Consider the following 18,819-nt stretch of genomic DNA (forward strand, 5'->3'; position numbering starts at 1 on the left):
AGAATTATACATCATGACCAAGTAGGATCCATCCCAGGTATGCAAGGATGGTTCAACATAAGAAAATCAATTAATGTAATATACCATATCAACAAACAAAGCAGAAAAATCACATGATCATCTCAATTGATGCAGAGAAGGCATTTGACAAGATTCAACATCCTTTCCTGTTGAAAACACTTCAAAGGATAGGAATACAAGGGAACCTCCTTAAAATGATAGAGGGAATATATGAAAAACCCACAGCTAATATCATCCTCAATGGGGAAAAATTGAAAACATTCCCCCTAAGATCAGGAACAAGACAAGGATGTCCATTATCACCACTATTATTCAACATCGTGTTGGAGGTTCTAGCCAGAGCAATTAGACAAGAAAAAGAAATACAAGGCATCAAAATTGGAAAGGAAGAAGTAAAACTATCACTGTTTGCAGATGATATGATACTATAAGTCGAAAACCCTGAAAAACCCACAGCAAAACTACTAGAGCTAATAAATGAGTACAGCAAAGTAGCAGGTTACAAGATCAGCATTCAAAAATCTGTAGTGTTTCTATACACTAGCAATGAACAAGCTGAGGGGGAACTCAAGAAACAAATTTCATTTACAATTGCAACTCAAAGAATAAAATACTTAGGAATAAATTTAACTAAAGAGACAAAAGACCTATACAAAGAAAACTACAAGAAACTGTTAAAAGAAATCACAGAAGACCTAAATAGATGGAAGGGCATACCGTGTTCATGGATTGGAAGACTAAATATAGTTAAGATGTCAATCCTACCTAAATTGATTTACAGATTCAATGCAATACCAATCAAAATCCCAACAACTTATTTTTCAGAAATAGAAAAACCAATAACCAAATTTATCTGGAAGGACAGGGTGCCCCGAATTGCTAAAAGTATCTTGAGGAAAAAAAACGAAGCTGGAGGTCTCACGCTGCCAGACTTTAAGGCATATTATGAAGCCACAGTGGTCAAAACAGCATGGTACTGGCATAAAGATAGATATATCGACCAATGGAGTCAAATAGAGTGTTCAGATATAGACCCTCTCATCTATGGACATTTGATCTTTGATAAGGCAGTCAAGCCAACTCACCTGGGACAGAACAGTCTCTTCAATAAATGGTGCCTAGAGAACTGGATATCCATATGCAAAAGAATGAAAGAGGACCTGTATCTCACACCCTATACAAAAGTTAACTCAAAATGGATCAAAGATCTAAACATTAGGTCTAAGACCACAAAACAGTTAGAGGAAAATGTAGGGAGATATCTTATGAAACTTACAATTGGAGGCGGTTTTATGGACCTTAAACCTAAAGCAAGAGCACTGAAGAAGGAAATAAATAAATGGGAGCTCCTCAAAATTAAACACTTTTGTGCATCAAAGAACTTCATCAAGAAAGTAGAAAGACAGCCTACACAATGGGAGACAATATTTGGAAACGACATATCAGATAGAGGTCTAGTATCCAGAATTTATAAAGAGATTGTTCAACTCAACAACAAAAAGACAGCCAAACCAATTACAAAGTGGGAAAAAGACTTGAACAGACACCTCTCAGAAGAGGAAATACAAATGGCCAAAAGGCACATGAAGAGATGCTCAATGTCCCTGGCGATTAGAGAAATGCAAATCAAAACTACAATGAGATATCATCTCACACCCACCAGAATGGCCATCATCAACAAAACAGAAAATGACAAGTGCTGGAGAGGATGTGGAGAAAGAGGCACACTTATCCACTGTTGGTGGGAATGTCAAATGGTGCAACCACTGTGGAAGGCAGTTTGGCAGTTCCTCAAAAAGCTGAATATAGAATTGCCATATGACCCAGCAATACCAGTGCTAGGTATCTACTCAGAGGACTTAAGGGCAAAGACACAAATGGACATTTGCACACCAATGTTTATAGCAGCATTATTTACAATTGCAAGGAGATGGAAACAGCCAAAATGTCCATCCACAGACGAGTGGCTAAACAAACTGTGGTATATACATACGATGGAATATTATGCAGCTTTAAGACAGAATAAACTTACGAAGCATGTAATAACATGGGTGGACCTAGAGAACATCATGCTGAGTGAGACTAGCCAAAAACTAAAGGACAAATACTGTATAGTCCCACTGATGTGTACCGACGTTAGATAATAAACTTGGAATATGTCATTGGTAACAGAGACCATCAGGAGATAGAAATAGGGTAAGATAATGGGTAATTGGAGCTGAAGGGATACAGACTGTGCAACAAGACTGGATACAAAAACTCAGAAATGGACAGCACAATACTACCTAATTGTAATGTAATTATGTTAAAACACTGAATGAAGCTGCATCTGAGGTATAGTTTTTTTTTCTTTTTTCTTTTTTCTTTTTTCTCTCTATATTGTTTTATTTCTTTTTCTGTTGCCTTTCTATTTCTAAATCGATGCAAATGTACTAAGAAATGATGATCATACATCTATGTGATGATATTAAGAATCACTGATTGTATATGTGGAATGGAATGATTTCTAAATGTTGTGTTAATTTTTTTAATTAATAAAAAAATATATATATATAAAATACATCTCTGCCCTGGACTTTAGATCCCCCTTACCCTATTTTTTTTTTTAATTAACTTTTTATTTTAGAATTATTGTGAAGATAATACAGAGTTCCGGTATACCCTACATTCAGTTTTCCCATTATTAACATCTTACATTAGTGTTTCACATTTGTTACAAATCATGAACCAGTCAGTATTGATATACTATTATTACCTAAAGACCATACGCCATTCAGATTCCCTTAGTTTTTAATCTCAGGTTCTTTTCTGTTCCAAGATCCCATTCAGAATACCTGTTATGTCTCCTTAGACTCCTCTTGGCTGTAACAGTTTCTCAGACTTGTTTTTGGTGACCTTGACAGTTTTGAAGAGCACTATTTCATAGAACCTCCCTTGACAAGCATATGACTGATGTTTTTCTCATAATTAAACTGGGTTTATAGATTTTGAGGATGAAGACCAGAGGTGAAGTGCCACTCTCATCACATGATATCAAGGGCACGGTCTATCAATATAACTTCTCACTGCTGATGCTAACCTTGAGCAACTTTTTCCTAAAGCATTACTACCTTCTATTGTAGCATTTTATTTATTATTTGCTTATTTATTTAATGTTTAGTTTTTCTATCTTTCCACTAAAATGTAAGTGCCATGAGGGCAGGAATTTATGATCATTTTGTCACTGACGCATCCCAAATTCCCAGGATAATGTAGTGCCTGACACAAAAATGCACTGAATAGGCATGTGTTGAATGAATGTGTTACTCCACTGCACGATATCCATGGCCCTTCAACTTCATGATTATCAACCTCTCCAACTTGTAATTCCTGACCAACATCCACCTTATCGTTTTACCCCATCTTAGTTTGCCTAAGCTGCTACAAAGATCATACAGTAGGTTGTCTTAAACAACAAGCATTTATTGTCTCATGGCTTTGAAGGTTAGATGTCCAAAATCACAATGTCAGCAAGCCATGCTTTCCCCTGGGCTCAGTAGTGTTCTGGTGATGCCTGTCCTCTATAACATGGTAATCTCTCTCCTCTCTGGCTTCTGATTTCTAGCTTTTACTGGTTTCTAGTTTCTTTTGACCCCTGCTTCTATTTCTTCTGACTGACTGCTTTCGAATTTCCTCTTTTTATAAGGCCACCTTATTCAATTTGGCCTTATCCAATAAAGATCCTTAAAGACCTTATTACAAAATGAGACCATACCTTACCGAATAATAGTATCTTCAAAGGTACTATTTACGAATGAGTTCACATCCATAGGGATGTGGACTAAGACTTGAACATGTCTTTTGTGGGGTTATAATTCAATCCCCAACACTCTTCAATTCCTGTCCGAGTTGGAGAGTCTTCCCTAATTGCTGAGGTTCCCATAGCACCCTGGGCTGGTCACACTGTACCATAATAATCAGCTAATCTCTCTCAAGCCCACTCTAAACTCTGAGCTACTTGATGGCAAGGACAGGGCCTAACTTGCCCTCCCTCATAATCTCTATGTTTCATCCTTTCTTCTTGGACTGTATTTACCAACCTTTCCCTTATTGGAATGCCACCTTTCCCCTTGGCTCTCCAGGCCTCAAATTCACTATAGTACAAGAGTCTGTTGTCAAATTTAGTTTCTATAAGTGAGCACCTCTCACCTGCTTGCTTCATTTGGTTTTGAATAAAATAAAACAAAAATAAATAATAAGAAGAACAATATATTCAGAAAGGACCAAAAATGATACATACTTTTCCTCTGACAAAGTAAAGTAAGTAAATCGTGTGTGGAGGCAGTATGGTTTGTCTCAAAACAAAACTGGAAATCAGGAGCCAATTAGAACTGTGTTCTAAATCTTGCTCAACCACATACTTGCTGGGTGGCCTCCAGCAAACCATTTATATATGGTTTTTTTAATTGATACATCTTAACACACCATACATGGTATAAAATCAATGGTTCACAGTATCATCACACAATCATGTATTCATCACCATGATCATTTTTAGAACATCTGCATCACTCCAGAAAAAGAATTAATAAGAAAAAATAAAAAACTCATATCCCCTTACCCATCACTCCCATTGACCACTAGTATTTCTTTTTTTTAACATGGGCAGGCACCAGGAATCAAACCCCGGTCCTCTGGCATGGCAGGCAAGCATTCTTGCCTGCTGAGCCACCGTGGCCCGCCCGACCACTAGTATTTCAATTTACTCAATTTATTTTCCCCTTTACCCCCCTATTATTTATTTATTTTTATCCAAATGCTTTTTTCCTCATTTATCCATACCCTGGATGAAATGAACATGAGACACAAAGTTTTCACAATCATACAATCACACTGTAAAAGTTATATCTTTATACAATTGTCTTTAAGAATCAAGGCCACTGGAACACAGCTTAACAGTTTCAGGTAGTTCCCTCCACCCACTCCAGTGCACTATAAACTAAAAAGGGATATCTATATAATGCATAAGAATAACCTCCCGGAGAATTTCTTACTCTGTTCAGCAAACCGTTTAACCTCTCAGTGCCTTACGCAGCTACCTATAACCAGTAAAGTTGCTAATATCTACTTCTTTCACATGGGGATCATTCACTGAATAATAGCTGTTTCAACACACCTTTAAAAATGTAAACTGCTGTATATTAGGGAGCAATCCATTGGTCCTCACCCATTCAACAGCCACATGCTCCTGACTCTCCCTGGAAAGATTAGTCAGCCTAACACAGGCAAAGTCAGCAATCAACTATTTATAATGTGCTACTTATCAGCCAAACTCAGTGACCTATAGACATTTTATCTTATTTTTATATAGAACAACATTTCTGTAAAAAGAGGTATTTTCCCTATTTAATAGACTTGCGACATCGAGGCCTCTTTGTCAGTGTGGTAACAAAAGAGCTCAACCCAAAGAATCCCCATGTATGCATCAAAATGTAACTGGATGGAGAATCAGTGTATTGCTATTTTCTAACAAGGAAATCTGCTGTTTACATGCTCATTAGGAAGGACTAATTAACAGGATGAATATGACACTCCTCCTACACAGAGGGAGAAGCAGATATGAGCAATACCTACCCAGCTCATACAGACATGCTGTGCTCTCTATAGCTGGGTGGTAAACCGCCCTGGATGCCAGCACTGACTTCCTCCCACTCGACTAAATTACTCGTAATCAGAAGTTAATGAGTACTGAGAGGTGGCAAGGAACATGTAATTTTAGAAGCAGCTGGACTGCACAGGAAAATGTGATGCAAAAAGCCACCTAGGATAAATTGTTTCTGTCAATCTATTTTCAAAATTGAGTAAGGGTGACTGCAAGGATGGTCAGCTCATGTGGCTCTCATGGGTTCACTTTTGCTAAGGTGGCAGCTGACTGAAAATTTATGAAGAGTTACATAATAATAATGTAAAGGATGTACTGCAAGACGTTCTGACCCAAGTAAGATGACTTTTCTGAACCATGCGGTTACCAGAGGTTATGATTTTTCACAGCGTTTTGTGATAAATATAACAGAAGCATGGTCATGCTGCACGCAGCTGATGAGACAATGGTACGACCATGGACATCACAGAAAGAGCTAAAGGGTGTTTAAGACAAAATGAGTAGCTGGAAACACAAACCCACTTTCATAGGTTTGTGGGAACATTAAATGGCTACATTCTATCCAAATTTCAAAAAAAGAAGTCTATTACCATACTATACATAAAGAGTGAATCATTCAAAAGAATAATTTGTATAGTAATATACAAATAATATTAATTACTCAAAGAGTAATATAGAATTACTCTTACAGTAATTCTGAAAAATACTGACAAGTATAGCAAAAAAATAAAGAAACATCAATCATGATCTCAAAACTCAGAGAAAATAAATAGCAGTTTGGTGAGTTTTTGCCCATTATTTAATTGGAATCAGATTATATACACAGTTTGACTCTACTGACTGTTTAAACATATGCTTGAAAAGCAAATACCAATAAATACTTAACTCACAAAAAAATTAAAAATGTCCCAGGGGCAATGGGACCACTTAACATCTGACAGCCTGTCACATGACCCCATGTGACTGAACTTCTCTTCTATGTCTCCCCAGTGACCTCTACATTACACATGCACTAGTGTTTTCAAAGTCATTACTCTCATTGATGACCCACCTTAAACATTTCCTCCCAGGTTATCAAGGAAACTAACTACCTTAGTTTCTTCTCATTTCCACCCATTCATTCTTAGTCTCCATCTTCTCTCTTCCCTGACTGGTCATCAAATGTGGTCATTGCCACAGCTCTCTTCTCTGCTTACAGCTACATGTTCTCCCTAAGCCAATTTATCCACACTTGTGGTTAATAATTCTGTGTAGCTAGCTCCCAAATTTCCAACTTCAGCAACCTCTGGTCCTCTGTTCCCAACTATTTGTAGGATATTTCTACCTGGCTTTTCTCATGGCAAAATTAATTTGTCTAAAACTACATTCAAGTATTCGTTCAATAAGTATTTGCGGAGTGCCCTGTTCTAGGCACTGGGGACATAGCAGTGAACAAAACCCTGTAAAAAAGCTCCACTGATGACAAGGTCCAACTCTTGAAACTGACATTCAAGGCCTTCTACAACCTTGGGTTAGTCTGCCTGTCATACTCTGCACTTCTCTTCTATATATATATCCTCTTTTCTTCTAAACCATTATGCTCAAATTTTATGTTTTCCCAACTCCCACCTCTGCCTACTGTAATTCTATCCACTCTTCAAGGCTCAGCTCAAATGCCTCCTCTTCTACAAACTGCCTTTGAAACCTGATCCTAAAACAGTGTTTTTTTTCTTTAAAAACTGCTACAGAATTTCCTTGGTACCACCCCTACAAAGTTTATTGCATGTTGCCTGCTAGTTCTGAAATGATGATGATAATAGCTCATTTATTTAAAGTCTATTTTGTGTAGAGTACTTTGCTTGGACTACCCTACCCAAAATTGTCTTTAAATAAAGACTCATAACATTTAATGTGGGTATAATCCCCATGTTACAGATGAGAAAACTGAGGCTCAAAGATATTCAGTAATTTGCCTGAGTCAGACACTTACCCTACTGAATTAGAGCAGAGATCCCATTCTGTTTCACTTGTATAACCTTCACTGGACCTAGGACCATAGCTAGTACACAGTGGGTGCTCAGTAAATATTTATTAAATGAATAATTGCATAATAAGCATGTTTTCAAACTGTTGACATATATAAATATAAATAACACTTTAGTTTTTTTGGTAGAAGTATATCTGAGTTCATTATAAGCTCTGTTAAGTAAAATTGTACATGTTTTCCAAAACATTATGCTGTCTTGAGTTTTTACAATTTTTATTGGTAAAGAAAGCTTCCTAGTTATTGAGGCCAGGATTTAAAAATAACATGATAAAGGTCAGGTAGCAAAGACCTCACTAAGCCTTTTATAGAAACAAAAGCACCAATGCAGCATTCTGGAATTATTTTGTGAACCACTGTAACATCATCAGCTTGATTGGTCTCATTTTCCAATGACTTTGAGCTCAAGCTCTTTCTCACAATAATAAGTAATAAGTTGTTCCCTTTGAAATACCAAGACAATCACTTTAAAGCATTTTTCAGTAAATTTCTGCATTTGTTTATATCTGCCACCTGCAAAATCATTGAGACATCTGAGGCCCTAAGATATTTTCCCAGAAACGAAATAAATATAGGCATGGCACCTCAAATCTCAGATTGTTCTGTTATTACAGGCAGCAGTGTTTTTAAGCCCCTATGTCAACCACTGCACTGGAAAGCCAAGGCTTCTGTTTGTGAAGCTCATTTTCATAAAACCACCTGAATTATAATATGTTCTGCTTTTAGAAAACAAAATACACACAGCCTTTGGTTATATGCGTCTAAAAAATGCAGATTCAATGTTTTCCATCTCGCTTTTGCCTCCATAGCAAGGAATGGTTGTTTAAAAACAAACAGAAGAGCTCACCTGACAAGTGAGAGACCTGGTTTGATTCCTGGCCCATACACCCCCCAAAAAGAAAAGTAAAACAAACAAACAAAAGAACCACTCAAGTTATCTTCATTCTGGCATTGAGGTGAAGAAAGTGACAACTTCCATCATAAAAACCACATGTTGCTAGAGTCAACCTCCAACTGGAACAGGGAATAACTGGCTAAGTGTACATGGGTACCAAACAAGGCAAGCAAGTTGGAATGGGCTGACTATGTGACAAACCACAAATACGAATATAATAATTATCCCAAGAGGTATATCAAGACATCACCCCCAACAAACAAAATACTTGAAAAAAAAAAAAAAAAGAGGTTGCCACAAATATAAAAGATATCATTAGCTTATATAACTACTTAGAATCTTCTGCTTGAACCTGAGTAATGTGGGCTATGTTTCCAAAAACAATACAGGACTGAATTTTATCCAGGTGCCTCACACAACTCCTTAAATTGAGTTAACTTAGGAAAAATTACTTAGCTTTAGGGATAATTATCATTTTTCACATGCATGGTTTAGAGCATGGGTTTATAAAGTGTTTGGTAAGCTTCTTAATAAATATCTATAGTAACCTCATGAGGGAGAGGTGAGCAAAATAGTAGCACTATTTCTTTTTAATTTAAATTTAAAATTTTTTTTTAGAGCAGTTGTAGTTTACAGAAAAGAATTATTTTAAGGATGATAAAAGAGAGACCAAGATGACTCATCTACTGTTAGCCTAAGTCCCCACAGGAAGAAAAAGACCTTTCTGGAATCCCTATCTAATTACTAAATCCTGAAAGCCACACAAGTTCAATTATTTTCTAAATCACCTTAAATTGTTCAGGAGCCCTGATGCTACAAGGACTATAAGCAATGAGGATGGAGGTTGAAGCCAATCTATGAGCCACACCAGGCTAAGTACTGAGTTTGTTCAGCAGGACTGGAGTGTGGCAATGGGCAATAAACAGACTTCTAACCCCAGGAAAGGGTTCCTGACCCAGCGCTGCCTTTTTTTTTCCTGATTCAACATGAATGTTCTTTTTTTTTAATTTTGTGTCTAACTTTTTTATTGTATAATATAACAAGTAGTTACAGGACAGATCCTGGAGACTGTCATGAGCTAATATAGCATCATCTCAGATTTTTCCTTCTAGCTGCTCCAGAACATTGGAGGCTAGAAGGAATAAATTTTTTTTTATCATCACAATCGACTTTTTGTGTGTGTGTGTGAAAAATAACATATATACAAAAAAGCAATAAATTCAAAGCATAGCCAACAATTAGTTATAGAATAGATATCAGACTTTGGTATGGGTTATAATTCCACAATTTTAGGCTTTTATTTCTAGCTGCTCTAAGATACTGGAGACTAAAAGAAATATCAATTTAATGATTCAGCAATCATATTCATTTGTTAAACCCTAGGTTCTCTGTACAACTCCACCATCATCTCCCACCTTTCTATCTCACTCTTTAGGGGTATTTGGGCTATTTTTTCATATTGGAACATTCTAACTTTTTCATGTTGGAACAGGTGGCCAATAATATGGAGTAGGGAAATGGAACTAGCTGATGTCTGGAGAGGCTAGGCCCCCTGCATTTCAGGACTTATCTGGTCCAGGGACCCATCTGGAGGTTGTAGGTTTTTGGAAAGTTACTGTAGTGCATAGAAGCATGGAAACTTTGTAGAATCTTATATATTGCCCTAGGTGTTCTTTATGACTGACTGGAATGGTTTCGGTTGGGGTTTGGCAAGCTATGATAGGTAGCAATGTCTAAGTGAAGCTTGCATAAATGTGACCTGCAGTGTAGCTTCTCGACTCTATTTGAACTCTCTCAGTCACTGATACTTTATATTAGTTATCCTTCTTTTCCCCCTTTTTGTCAGGATGGAATTGCTGACCCCACAAGGCCAGGGCCAAGACTCATCCCTGGGAGTCATCTTCCATGCTAGCAGGGAGACTTTCACCCCTGGATGTCATGTCCCACGTAAGGGGGAAGGCAATGATTTCTCTTACACAGTTGGGCTCAGAGAGAGTGAGGCCACATCTGAGCAACAAAAGAGGTCCTCCAGTAACTCTTAGGCATAGCTATAGGTAGGCTAAGCTTTTCCGCTACCTACATAAGTTTCACAAGAGTAAGCCTCAAGATCAAGGGCCTGGCCTATTGATTTGGTGTTCCTAACAGTTGACATAGTATCAGGGGATTCCCTGATGGTAAAGTTTAATAGTTTCATATTTTTTCTGCCATCCCTCACAGGACTTTGCCAATACTTTTGACTGATTATCTGCTTAACATATTCTAGAATGTATCCAGGTATTACATCAAACTATACAGGATTAAAGGCCCTCATTCTTATTCTGGGTTCCCTATGTTTCAATTGTTCAACTGAGCTGTTGAGTTAGATTATGTGTTACAGAAAATTTAGGTTCCAGACCAAATAAACCTTTCTTTCTTTGGTCTCAAAGAGTAGATGCAGTTCTAAAATATAGACAATGTCTTCTTTACCCCTGTGTTCTGAATTACCTTAATCCCAACCTGATCGACCTCATTCTTATCTCTAAATTACAGGTTATACATACATAAAACAGTCTCTCAAAATCCAGAAATAACAATTACTGCTCCAGACTAAATGTGACTGCTATAAGACCTTACAATCTAGGCTCCTGTTTGTCTATAAGTATTTTCTAAACGAGACCATACAATATTTGCCTTTTAAACTGAATGACTTCTAGCAAGTCAGACTGACTTAGGATCTTTGGGTCCTCCTTATTTGCAAAATGGAAATCCTGCCTGTGCCTGCCTCATCTACCTTAGAGATCTGTGACACACAAGTGAAATGATATTTTTAAAAGAACTGTAAAATCAAAAATGATTATTATTTCTACTAGAAGCTAACTCATTTCTAACCACATTTATTCTCAACAGTCATTTACAGAGGACAGAATATGTGAGATGCTAACACACAAACACAAAACACAGCTTCTGCCCCCCAATAGCTTAATAGCTAGGGGGGAACAGACATAAAATCAAATGTTATTACCTTAACAGAGGTATGCAAAAAGTGTTATGGGAATACAAGTAAGGAATCATTATTGAGTCTTAAATGGCAAAAAATAACTAAATGACATGTGTGGTGGATTTAATAGTGTACTCTGGTTTGGATATGTTCTTGGTCTTGGTCCACATTCTGGTAGGTGTGGACCCATTACAAATAAAATCTCTTCAGGACATTAATCAATCAAGGTGTGGCCCAACTGAATCAAGGTGGGCTTTAATCCAGATTGCTAAGAGTCCTTTATAAACAGAGGGAAAGTCAAATGGAGAGAGAAGCTACAAGGAGCAGTCAAAAGCTGCAAGTCAACAGAACCCAGAGGAGAAAGACAATGACATTGCTGCCATGTACACTGATATATGACAGAAAAGCCAGGAATCCCATTGATTGCCAGGCAACCAGAAGATACCAACCCCAGGAGGAAGCAAGCCTTCTAGCTTCCTGCTGTGAAGCTGACGTATCGTATGGTACTTACTTTAGGAGCTAAGAAATTAAAACAAAGTCTATACAGAGATGGCTTCATTTGGAAGCACAAAAAAACAAAGGAAATAAGCACACCCACAAAACCAATCATACCTACTCTAGTAATAATTCTGCTTCTGGCCTGAGGCTGACAACCTATAGTAATAGCCTCAAAGGTCCCAAAAAAGAGTTAAGTAACAACTGCACACATGGAAGGCTACAGTGCAGACAGCTTTTTCACAAGCTTCCCAAGTCTTTCTGACCCACAATCCCTGGTCAAGGGAAGTCCCTTGCTGGGTGGTGCCTGGAAAATGAGTAGTTGCCTCACTTCCTGCAAACTTTACCTTCTTAGGCCATTGTGGCTGATCCGCAGAATGAAGAATACCTATACCTTTACCCTTCAAGTCAAAGTACAGCTTATAGGTTAGCACATAGTCACACAACCAGTTCTATGGGCATTTAAGGTAGATGTGCATGGTAAGTAATTAAATAACTTTTTTCATTCTCTGCTAAAAAGTGAACATGAGTCTTTGTTAAATGGCACCTGAGATTATTAGAGCTATGAGAAGTAAATGGCAACTCATCTCTTACTTGCAAAAGCAGATGCACTTAGCAGTGATGGGCTACATCCATGACCCCTCCCTCTTTCTTGTATTTAATCTTAAAATACGCTGTGACAATGACCTTGGCTACCAAGCAGCCTTGTAGCAATGCTATCCGGAAACTAGCAAGGCTGGCAAAGGCAGACAAAACATTGTCTTTGACCCTCAAAGATAAGCACAAGGGAAGGCAAAATAAATCTAACTGTGTACAACATGCAAACTAGAAAAACATCTTCCCATCAAAAGTCAAAGGAAAAATGTATAAAGAATGAAAGATAAGAACAGTATTAATTATCTTTTCTTCCCCCAAACTGATTTTAAATTTATTATGGACTTTCATCACTACTGTGGAATGGATTTTCATATAACAATTCTGGAGTTGAATTCTGGAGCTCTGATTGGCCCATATTTTTCAGTCTGTTTTGAACTTATAGTAAGATAATAAGCATTTGATAATTGGGACTTAAATGGTTACCTGTTCTCGGGAACTACTACTGTTTAAAATAAAAAATGTCCTGCAGAGGATCCGTTTCATATGGATAGACATATGACAAATGAGGAATGATATGTTTAATAAAATGTTTAAAAATATAGTTGTTTTTTTCTTTTTCTTTTTTCTCATTTTTTTTGTTTGTTTTTTCAAAGATAGTTCTTTTAACTCCTAAGCCAAGGCCAAGATTAGAAAGTCATATCTAGATAAAGTTAAAAGGAGCACTTTTTAACGCTCCTTTTTATGCCATTGCTGCTCCTTCCAGTTATGCTGCTGACAAATCTGTAACTGAGGCTTGCTATGAGCTGGAAATAATCCTTGTTCATACTCGTCTTTGACTATTTCATCACTAATTTTGTCAGTCATTATTTTATAGTTTTTTTATTTGTATGTAAACAAACATGAAATTTTGAAATTGCCTTTTAAAAACTAAGCCATTAAATCTTTAAAAAGAGCCTGATTTAATATTTACTGAGTACCTGTAATAGGCCGACATTATGTTAAGCCCTTTACCTGCATTATGTTGTTAAATCCTCACAACAACCTTCTGAAAAAGCTTCTATCATTATTACAGATAAAGAAGCTATTAAAGAGATGAAGTAACTTGTTCAAGATCATACTGCTTGTAAATGGGTGGAAATAAGACTCTAAAATGCATGTGTAGTCCCCTCTGACAATTCAGAGCAAATTAATTATTCTGAGATAATATGGTCAAAATCTTAAACAAAGTACTTTCAATCTTAGTGCCAAACACCAGCAACTTTGATATTTTTATTTTTAAATTTTTCTGTTTGTTAACGCCATTAGAAGTTAGTAGTTAGAAAATTAACTATTAAATATCATCTTTACACCTGAGGATAGTTTATACTTAATTTATTTAAAAATCACCTCTATAATACTTCTGCATCTTCTCAAGTTCTACAAGGGAATGTAGATGAGAGGTCCCTGAATAAAGTTAAAACTTGTTCTCTAACTAAATCGCTAACCTCAATTCTTTTAGTGACCTTGGATACACTGCTTGGAATGTTTGCAAGGGTATAAAAACCACGATTTCATTTAGGCCAAACAAGTGCTTTTGCAAACGTTTACATGGTCCTAATTGCCCAAAGCTTTTACAATAAATGTAAATAAATGTTTCTGTCAAAAGAATTAAAAGAAATATTTTCAAATTAGATGTGACTACAGATAACGCAAACATATTTCAACTGTTAAAGCATGTCCAAATTAACTGCTGCTTCTAAAACCAACTTAACCTTTTGAGGAGGGGGTGGTGGAATGAGGACAATTATTAATGTATATGGGTTTTCAGAGTCAAACAAAATAATGAAATTGACCAACAACCTTCAGTCTCATTTCTTAAATCTACTAAAAGATAGTATGCCAAGGTTTCCTATTATGATAATACAATGAAAAAGACACCATATTAAATACCAAATGTATCTAATCTTCCAGTGAAGGGAAGCTACTTTTGGATCACAAGATCTGGAATTAGAAGACCTGATTTTTCCACTGCCACTACTAGATGTGTGATTCTGGGGAAACCACTTGAACCTGAATTTCAGTTATTTCATCTGTGACACAGGACAAATAAGAATACTAGTCTTACCTTCTTCAGAGGTTGTTGTGGAGCACGAATCAAATGATATCAGGTAGTGTTTTATGAACTGCAAAGCAGACCCAGGGAAAGAGTCACCACATTCTCTTTGATCTTCTCCATTATAAACCAACAAACTGGTACAAGAGAGGGGTGCCAGCAATCAGTTTAGGAACCTCTGAGATAAGGTTTCAATCTACTCAATGGTGCCTCCTGCATTATTCAAGTCAGCATGAGCTGTGTATCAGTTTTTCTGGTTGTCTTAGAATTTACAGATTCAGTGGTACATGGTTACATGATGATTCAAAAGGAACAGACAATGGGCAGGAGGAACTATAAGAAACTACCAGGGAAGCTCTAAAATTAAGCAGATCTATGATTTCAGAAAGGGAGTCCAAGAGGACCAAAGGACAAAATCAGCAGCAGTATGGTCCTAGTTCCATCAAAAACCTCCTTTTGTTTCTGTATCTGCACCTTCTCCTATTAGAGCCTTCTCAGCATTTCAAGGTCCTATCTCTTCTAAAAGAAGCAAAAATAAGTAAAACCTCCTTTACCCAAAGTTCCTCTAAAGCTAGTATATGTCCTCTCTCCTCCCCTTTCCTCCAAGTTTCTAAGAAATATTCTTTATACTTCCTGACACCACTTTTCCCTGCTCATTCATTCTTCCCCCAGAAGCAACTGGTTCTGCCCCAGCTAAAACTGCTCAGGAAAAGTCATAAACAGTTTCCTTGGTGCTAAACCCAAAAGACATTTTTCACTCCCCATCTGACCTGACCTCTCAGGAATATATGACCTCCTGAACACCCTCTGTTTGCGTTGCTCTCTTGAATTCACTGGTGCAGTCACTTCTGGGCAGGTCTCCTTTATCTCTACAAGTTCCTTTCTGTTCCTTTGAATAGCTCCCCTTCCTACACCTATATCATATACATGGGTATTCCTCCTTTTTTCCCAGAGCCCTCATATTTAACTCCTTTTCTGCCCTCCCTCTGAGTGTTCTCCATTCCAGTGGCTCCAGCTACAACCCACGTGGCAGGCAGAAACAGGTCACTTTCCCAAGCTCTAGATTCACACATGCAACAGCCTTTTGGATGTTTCCTAACTCCTAATATGCACATAACTGAATTCCTGATTCTGTTCTCAAAATTCTCCATACAGTGAAAGACATCATCCTCCCTCCCAGAAAAATGAATTTCATCTGTGACCATGCTGGCCCCCTCACCTGCAATCACTCCAAATCAGCAAGTCATATTAATTCTACCTCTACAATATGTGCCAAATCTATCACCTTCTTTTCATCCTTACTACCTTAGTTCAGTAATCACTGTCCAATCTCCCATTCAGTTTTATCCTCCTCTGATCCAGTCTCTACCCTACAGCCAAAGCCAGCTTTCTAAATGAAGATCAATTAAAACCTCACACCAAGCACCAGCTGCCTCCAGGATAAAACATACATTCCTTAACATTGTCTTTATGAATTCATGGACATTTACTTCCTGAGCTTATCTTATGAATCTCCTTCCCCTCCCCACATTCCACTCTATCTCTGGCCATAAAGAATTTATGGAAATTGGAATGTTCCACATGCTTTCTCATCCACCCCTTTCTTCTCTCTGGAACACATTTTTTCCCCATCATCACCCCTGTTCCTTTCCCAGCTCATCCCACCCCAACCTGGCTAATTCTGGTTTAGCCTTTTGACTTCTGCTGAGCTATCACTTCTTCCAGAAAGTCTTTCCTGACCGCCCCACCCAAGTCCATTTTTGGGTGACCCTACTACTCAAGGGTACCTCCTGCATTATTCAAATCAGCATGAGCTGTATATCTTTTCTTCACTAAAATGTATTTCACGCTATTTAAAAATGTCCTATTTATTTGTATCACCGACCAGACTATAGCTTCATAAGGGCAAGGATTATTACTTCTTGCTCAAAATTGTATTCTTACCTCCAAGCACAGTGCCACAGCACAAAACAAGTACTTAATCCGTATTTGTAGAATCAGTGAATCCTCGAGAGTGAATGATAAGTTATCTGGAAAAGCTAAAGGTCTGATAAAAGTAGATGAAGAACACACAGGAAGAGATCACTTAGCTAATTTCCTGGAAAATAAAACTGCTGGTTAAATCTAACATCTTCTGAACTACAATACATGTTCACTGTTCCATGACTGAAAATCATCATTTATAATAACATCCATAGACTATAAGGTAAAGTAGATTTTTAGCCATTTCCCAGTTAGATAAATGTCCCCAAAGAAACAGGATAATGCAGCACAGGGCAGCTTTCATTTGTACTGCACAATAAATTGGTTACATTAATCAAGATAACTGGATAAATAAATCTCTACCATACTTATAAATGTGGCATATAATTAGGGAATCCAATTTTAAATACATAACTCACATTAACAGTCAATGAGCATATGAAAAATCAACAAAATGTTAATGAAAATAGCATGTCTGACATCTCAATGCAATGGTCTCTATATTTTGTATTTGGTCTTTGCTACAACTCATACTACTATCAAGATTAATTACACTCACAGATCAGAGTTTTACGTAGTGTCAGCATGAAGGAAAACTATGTGGGTTTTTTTTAGCATCTGTCTGTTATGATCCTCAGCAGCAATGAAACACAGAAAGCATAATGCATGAAAATTATTATAGTTGTTCATTTTTATCACACTTTCACTTGACACTCACTTCTCTGAGTACTTTTAAACTCTAGCTTGGACAAGAAGCTCCAAGCTAGAAAATAGTTCAGCTTTAGATGAATCAAATACTAAATTCACTTCAAGGGGAAACAATGCCTTCTACATATCCCTCCATCCCTCCATACCCCCGTGAAGCAAACCAGACACTTTCTGTACTTTTCTAGAAGTGTGGGAGAATAGGATGAGGTCAAAACAGGAAAGGAAGGCAATAGGGAAATGTTGAGGGTTGACTCATGTTCCCCACAAAAGGCATGTTCAGTTTCCAACCCCCTGGTCCTGTGTGTGTGTGTGAACCTGTTTTGTAAATTGGACCCCTGAATGAGGATGGGCCTTAAAATATGGCTAAAGTCCTGATAAGCAAAGGAAACTCGACACAGAGAAGCTATGGGAAGCAGTCAGAAGCTGGAAGTTAACAGAACCTGAAAGAGAAAGAAAAACCACCACAGTCATTGCCTACTGTTAGAAAAGCCAAGGACTAAGGATCGTGGACAGCCAGCCCCAGAATGCCATCTATGCTTTGGGGAGAAAGTATTACCTTACTGACATCCCAGTTTTGGACTTCTCCTAGCCTCAAAATTGTGAGCCAATAAAATTCCCTATTGTTTAAGCCAACGCATTGTATGGTATTTGTTTTAGCAGCTAGGAAAATGAGAAAGACAATAAATAAAAAGACTGATGCTCCTGGAAACTGCCTAGTGATGGGATTCTTAAAAAATCTGTCCAAATGATCTAATCTTTCCTGTGTTTCTTTAAAAATCTGATCTTCTGAAGATGGAAATTAAAGTAGCACCCATCTACCTGCTTGCTGCTTAAAGATGTAAATGCATGCCTGACTTCAGGTCTTATTCAAAAGCTGCACACAAGGTCAAACTGGAATAGAGTTATGTGAAGTAGCCCATAAGTAGCCCATAAATATTAGCTTTGGATGTTTTCAATATAGTTTTTACTGGCCTAGGCCCAGTTTGGTTTTCTTAGTTACAATATGCATGGATCTTTTTGGGGGGTGTGAGAATAGGGTCACAAGTAATTACACATTCTTCATAGTTCTTTGTCTTCCAAAGACAATTAACTATAATTACTTGTATAATTATCATGGCTCTATAGCTCTAGGGCCTCTAAAGCCTAAAATCCATCAATCTATGAGAAAACAGAATTTTAATGAAAATTCAACCATGAATCTTCTTTTTATATTACTTCAGCATATGTTCTAGTTTGCAAGCTGCTGGAATGTGATATACCAGAAACAGAACAGCTTTTATAAGGGGGAATTTATTAAGTTGCAAGTTTACAGTTCTAAGGCCTGAAAATGTCCTAATTAAAGCAAGTCTATAAAAATGTCCACTCTAAGGCATCCAGGGAAAGATAC

At 37.3% G+C, this 18,819-nt stretch overlaps 1 protein-coding gene across 6 annotated transcripts in view; it reads right to left on the reverse strand.

The window, feature by feature from the left end:
- Positions 1-18,819, reverse strand: part of PLEKHM3 (pleckstrin homology domain containing M3) — a 308,498-nt gene that overhangs the window by 285,759 nt on the left and 3,920 nt on the right. The window contains exon 2 of one of the 6 annotated variants that reach the window (XM_077154891.1): positions 14,754-14,878. The exons of the other annotated variants lie outside the window; for them this stretch is intronic. The gene's annotated coding sequence lies outside the window, so the exon portion shown is untranslated. The remainder of the gene's footprint in view (positions 1-14,753; positions 14,879-18,819) is intronic. 6 annotated transcript variants of the gene reach the window in all.

This window comes from Tamandua tetradactyla, chromosome 3, assembly GCF_023851605.1.
Source record: "Tamandua tetradactyla isolate mTamTet1 chromosome 3, mTamTet1.pri, whole genome shotgun sequence".
NCBI lineage: Eukaryota > Metazoa > Chordata > Mammalia > Pilosa > Myrmecophagidae > Tamandua > Tamandua tetradactyla.